Source organism: Arachis ipaensis, chromosome B4 (genome assembly GCF_059453495.1).
Source record: "Arachis ipaensis isolate K30076 ecotype BB chromosome B4, ASM5945349v1, whole genome shotgun sequence".
Taxonomy (NCBI): Eukaryota; Viridiplantae; Streptophyta; class Magnoliopsida; order Fabales; family Fabaceae; genus Arachis; species Arachis ipaensis.
In genome coordinates, this window is record NC_142439.1 from 63,800,723 (window position 1) to 63,807,482 (window position 6,760).

The 6,760-nt window shown below is 38.6% G+C and overlaps 1 non-coding gene across 1 annotated transcript; it reads right to left on the reverse strand.

Annotated features, from left to right (window-relative positions):
- Nucleotides 1-1,377: 1,377 nt before the first annotated feature.
- On the reverse strand, nucleotides 1,378-1,485 carry LOC148567723 (small nucleolar RNA R71). Its single transcript, XR_015881448.1, has one exon. It is a non-coding gene; the product is annotated as a small nucleolar RNA R71 (small nucleolar RNA).
- Nucleotides 1,486-6,760: the final 5,275 nt, after the last annotated feature.

Genomic DNA, 6,760 nt, shown 5'->3' on the forward strand with positions numbered 1-6,760 from the left:
AATCATATCTTTTTCATTTTTCCTAATTATTTTCGAAAATTTTAAAAATATTTCTCAAAAATTTTTTTCTTAATTTTATCTCATAATTTTCGAAAATATTATCAACAACTAATGTTTTGATTCAAAAATTTCAAGTTTGTTACTTGCTTGTTAAGAAAGATTCAAAGTTTAAGTTCTAGAATCATATCTTGTGATTTCTTGTGAATCAAGTCATTAATTGTGATTTTAAAAATCAAATCTTTTTCAAAACTAATTTCAATCATATCTTTTCAAAAATATCTTTTTATCTTATCTTTTTCAAAATCATATCTTTTTAATCATACCTTTTCATATCATATCTTTTTCAAATATCTTTTCTAACTTTTTATCTTCTTATTTTTTTTAAAATTGAATTTCAAATCTCTTTCAACTAACTAATTGATTGTTTGTTTCTTATCTTTAGTAAAACTGCCCAACTAACTTTTTACCTTTAATTTTCGAAAATCCCTTCCCTCTTTTTCAAAATTTCTTTTTAATTAACTAATTATTTTAATTTTTGATTTTAATTTTATTTCATTCCTAATTTTCGAAAATTGCTAACCTTTTTCAAAAACTATTTTCAAAATTTAACTTTAAATTTTAATTTTTAATTTTTGAAAATCCTCTCACCTCTCATCTCCTTCTATTTATTTATTCATCTACTAACACTTGTCCTCACCCAAAATTCGAACCCCTTCTTCTCCTCTGAGTTCGAATTCTTCTCTTCTTCATTATTAATCTTCTTTTCTTCTACTCATACAAGGGAACCTCTATACTGTGGTAAAAAGGATCCCTATTATTATTTTCTGTTCCCTTCTTTTTCATATGAGTAGGAGCAAGGACAAGAACATTCTTGTTGAAGCAGACCCTGAACTTAAAAGGACTCTAAAGAGGAAACTAAGAGAAGCTAAAATAGAACAATCCAGAGACAACCTTACAGGAATTTTCGAACAGGAAGAGGAGATGGCAACCAAAAATAACAATAATGCAAGGAGGATGCCTGGTGACTTTACTGCACCTAATTCCAATTTACATGGAAGAAGCATATCCATTCCTGCCATTGGAGCAAACAATTTTGAGCTGAAACCTCAGTTAGTTTCTCTGATGCAGCAAAACTGCAAGTTTCATTGACTTCCATCTGAAGATCCTTTTCAGTTCTTAACTGAATTCTTGTAGATCTGTGATACTGTTAAGACTAATGGAGTAGATCCTGAAGTCTACAGGCTCATGCTTTTCCCGTTTGCTGTAAGAGACAGAGCTAGAATATGGTTGGACTCTCAACCTAAGGATAGCCTGAACTCTTGGGATAAGCTGGTCAAGGCTTTCTTAGCCAAGTTCTTTCCTCCTCAAAAGCTGAGTAAGCTTAGAGTGGATGTTCAAACCTTCAGACAGAAAGAAGGTGAATCCCTCTATGAAGCTTGGGAGAGATACAAGGAACTGACCAAAAAGTGTCTTTCTGACATGCTTTCAGAATGGACCATCCTGGATATATTCTATGATGGTCTGTCTGAATTAGCTAAGATGTCATTAGATACTTCTGTAGGTGGATCCATTCATCTAAAGAAAACACCTGCAGAAGCTCAAGAACTTATTGACATGGTTGCTAACAACCAGTTTATGTACACTTCTGAGAGGAATCCTGTGAGTAATGGGACGCCTCAGAAGAAGGGAGTTCTTGAAATTGATACTCTGAATGCCATATTGGCTCATAATAAAATATTGACTTAGCAAGTCAATATGATTTCTCAAAGTCTGAATGGAATCCAAGCCGCATCTAACAGTACTCAAGAGGCATCTTCTGAAGAAGAAGCTTATGATCCTGAGAACCCTGCAATAGCAGAGGTGAATTACATTGGTGAACCTTATGGAAAAACTTATAATCCCTCATGGAGAAATCACCCAAATCTCTCATGGAAAGATCAATAAAAGCCTCAATAAGGCTTTAATAATGGTGGAAGAAACAGGTTTAGCAATAGCAAGCCTTTTCCATCATCCACTCAGCAACAGACAGAGAACTCTGAACAAAATACCTCTAATTTAGCAAACTTAGTCTCTGATCTATCTAAGGCCACTCTGAGTTTCACGAATGAAACAAGGTCCTCCATTAGAAATTTGGAGGCACAAGTGGGCCAGCTGAGTAAGAAGATCACCGAAACCCCTCCTAGTGCTCTCCCAAGCAATATAGAAGAAAATCCAAAAGGAGAGTGCAAGGCCATTGATATAACCATCATGGCCGAATCCAAGGAGGAAGGGGAGGACATGAATCCTAAGGAGGAAGACCTCTTGGGACGTCCAGTGATCAATAAGGAGTTTCCTTCTGAGGAACCAAAGGAATCTGAGACTCATCTAGAGACCATAGAGATTCCATTGAACCTTCTTATGCCATTCATGAGCTCTGAAGAGTATTCTTCTTCTGAAGAGAATGAAGATGTTACTGAAGAGCAAGTTGCCAAGTTCCTTGGTGCAATCATGAAGCTGAATGCTAATTTATTTGGTAATGAAACTTGGGGAGATGAACCTCCCCTGTTCACCAATGAACTAAATGCATTGGATCAACTGAGATTACCTCAAAAGAAGCAGGATCCTAGAAAGTTCCTAATACCTTGCACCATAGGCACCATGACCTTTGAGAAGGCTCTATGTGACCTTGGGTCAGGAATAAACCTCATGCCACTCTCTGTAATGGAGAAACTGGGAATCTTCGAGGTACAAGCTGCTAAAATCTCATTAGAGATGGCAGACAATTCCAAAAAACAGGTTTATGGACAAGTAGAGGACATATTAGTAAAGGTTGAAGGCCTTTACATCCTTGCTGATTTCATAATCCTAGATACTGGGAAGGATGAGGATGAATCCATCATCCTTGGAAGACCCTTCCTAGCCACAGCAAGAGCTGTGATTGATGTTGACAGAGGTGAACTAGTCCTTCAATTGAATGAGGACTCCCTTGTGTTTAAAACTCAAGGACATCCTTCTGTAAACATGGAAAAGAGGCACAGTAACCTTCTCTCTGTACAGAGTCAACTAAAGCCCCCACAGTCAAACTCTAAGTTTGGTGTTGGGAGGCCTCAGCCAAACTCTAAGTTTGGTGTTGAACTCCCATATCCAAACTCTAAGTTTAGTGTTGGGAGTTTATAAAATTGACCTGATCACCTGTGTGGCTCCATGAGAGCCCACTGTCAAGCTATTGACATTAAAGAAGTGCTTGATTGGGAGGCAACCCAATTTTTATTTATCTAATTTTATTTTTATTTTATTGTTCTTTCATGTTTTATTGGGTTCATGATCATGTGGAGTCACAAAATAAATAGAAAAATCAAAAACAGAATCAAAAACAGCAAAAGGAAAATCACACCCTGGAGGAAGGGCTTACTGGCATTTAAACGCCAGTAAGGAGCATCTGGCTGGCGTTCAACGCCATAACAGAGCATGGATCTGGCGTTGAACGCCCAAAACAAGTAGCATCCTGGCGTTCAGACGCCAGGAATGCACACTGAGGAAAGCTGGCGCTGAACGCCAGAAACAAGCATAGAACTGGCGTTCAACACCAGACACATGCTGCATCTGGGTGCTGAACGCCCAGAACAAGCATCAATTCGGCGTTTAAATGCCAGAATTGCATGCAAAGGCATTTTACATGCCTACTTGGTGCAGGGATGTAAATTCTTGACACCTCAGGATCTGTGGACCCTACAGAATCATCTCAGCATCTATGGACCCCACAGGATCCCCACCTACCTCCACTCATACTCTTCCCTCTTCTCAATGTTCATCCTCTCTTCCCAATAAACACCTTTCCCCAAAACCCTTCACCAATCACATCAAGCTCTCTTCCCTACTACCCCTTCACCACTCACATCCATCCATTCTTCCCCATAAACCTACCTCATAAACCCCACCTACCTTCAAAATTCAAAATCACTTTCCCATCCAAGCCCACCCTAAATGGCTGAACCTAACCCCTCTCCCTCCACTATATAAACCCTTCCATTCTTCTTCATTTTCACACAACACAACCCTCTCTTCCCCTTCTTGGCCGAAACACAACTCTCTCTCCCTCTCCTCCATTTCTTCTTCTTCATCTATTCTTTCTTCTCTTGCTCGAGGGCGAGCAATATTCTAAGTTTGGTGTGGTAAAAGCATAAGCTTTTTGTTTTTCCATTACCATTGATGGCACCTAATACCGGAGAATCCTCTAGAAAAGGAAAAGGAAAGACAAAAGCTTCCACCTCTGAGTCATGGGAGATGGAAAGATTCATCTCCAAAGCCCATCAAGACCACTTCTATGATGTTGTGGCCAAGAAGAAGGTGATCCCCGAGGTCCCTTTCAAACTCAAGAAAAATGAGTATCCGGAGATCCGACATGAGATCCATAGAAGAGGTTGGGAAGTTCTAACAAACCCTATCCAACAAGTCAGAATTCTAATGGTTCAAGAGTTCTATGCTAATGTATGGATCACTAGGAACCATGATCAAAGTAAGAACCCGAACCCAAAGAATTATCTCACCATGGTTCAGGAGAAATACTTAGATTTTAGTCCAGAAAATGTGAGGTTGGCGTTCAACTTGCCAATGATGGAAGAGAACGCACGCCCCTACACAAGGAGAGTCAACTTTGATCAAAGGTTGGACCAAGTCCTCATGGACATATGTGTGGAAGGAGCTCAATGGAAGATTGACTCAAAAGGCAAACTAGTTCAACTGAGAAGACTGGACCTTAAGCCTGTAGCTAGAGGATGGTTGGACTTCATTCAACGCTCAATTATTCCCACTAGGAACCGGTCTGAAGTTACTATAGACCGGGCCATCATGATCCATAGCATCATGATTGGAGAAGAGGTGGAGGTTCATGAGATTATACCTCAAGAACTCTACAAGGTGGCTGACAAGTCCTCCACTATGGCAAGGTTAGCTTTTCCTCACCTCATTTGCCATCTATGCAATTCAGCTGGGATTGACATAGAGGGAGATATCCTCATTGATGAGGACAAACCCATTACTAAGAAAAGGATGGAGCAAACAAGAGAGCCCATTCATGGATCTCAAGAGACGCATGAAGAAGCTCATCACCAAGAAATCCCTGAGATGCCTCAAGGGATGCACTTTCCTCCACAGAACTTTTGGGAGCAAATCAATACCTCCCTAGGAGAACTGAGTTCCAACATGGGACAACTAAGGGTGGAACATCAAGAGCACTCAATCATCCTCCATGAAATTAGAGAAGATCAAAGAGCTATGAGGGAGGAGCAACAAAGACAAGGAAGAGACATAGAAGAGCTCAAGGACATCATTGGTTCCTCAAGAAGAAAACGCCACCATCACTAAGGTGGACTCATTCCTTGTTCTCAAATTTTCTGTTTTTCATTTTCTTTATGTTAAGTGTTTATCTATGTTTGTGTCTTTATTACATGATCATTAGTATCTAAGTGTCTATGCCTTAAAGTAGTGAATATGAATCCATCACCTCTCTTAAATGAAAAATGTTTTAATTCAAAAGAACAAGAAGTACATGAGTTTCGAATTTATCCTTGAACTTAGTTTAATTATATTGATGTGGTGACAATACTTCTTGTTTTCTGAATGAATGCTTGAACAGTGCATATGTCTTTTGAAGTTGTTGTTTAAGAATGTTAAATATGTTGGCTCTTGAAAGAATGATGACAAGGAGACATGTTATTTGATAATTTGAAAAATCATAAAAATGATTCTTGAAGCAAGAAAAAGCAGTGAATACAAAGCTTGCAAAAAAGAAAATGGCGAAAAAAAATAGAAAAAGAAAAAGTAAGCAGAAAAAGCCAAAAGCTCTTAAAACCAAAAGACAAAAGCGAAAAGCCAGTAACCCTTAAAACCAAAAGGCAAGGGTAATAAAAAGGATCCCAAGGCTTTGAGCATCAGTGGATAGGAGGGCCTAAAGGAATAAAATCCTGGCCTAAGCGGCTAAACCAAGCTGTCCCTAACCATGTGCTTGTGGCGTGAAGGTGTCAAGTGAAAACTTGAGACTGAGCGGTTAAAGTCAAGGTCCAAAGCAAAAAAAAAAGAGAGTGTGCTTAAGAACCCTGGACACCTCTAATTGGGGACTTTAGCAAAGCTAAGTCACAATCTGAAAAGGTTCATCCAGTTATGTGTCTGTGGCATTTATGTATCCGGTGGTAATACTGGAAAACAAAGTGCTTAGGGCCACGGCTAAGACTCATAAAGTAACTGTGTTCAAGAATCAACATACTGAACTACGACAATCAATAACACTATCTGAACTCTGAGTTCCTATGGATGCCAATCATTCTGAACTTCAATGGATAAAGTGAGATGCCAAAACTATTCAAGAGGCAAAAAGCTACAAGTCCCGCTCATCTGATTGGAGCTATGTTTCATTGATAGTTTGGAATTTATAGTATATTCTCTTCTTTTTATCCTATTTGATTTTCAGTTGCTTCGGGACAAGCAACAATTTAAGTTTGGTGTTGTGATGAGCGGATAATTTATACACTTTTTGGCATTATTTTTAGTATGTTTTTAGTAGGATCTAGTTACTTTTAAGGATGTTTTTATTAGTTTTTATGTTAAATTCACATTTCTGGACTTTACTATGAGTTTGTGTATTTTTCTGTTTCAGGTATTTTCTGGCTGAAATCGAGGGACTTGAGCAAAAATCAGATTCAGAGGTTGAAGAAGGGCTACTGATGATGTTGGATTCTGACCTCCCTGCACTCAAAGTAGATTTTCTGGAGCTACAAAACTCAAA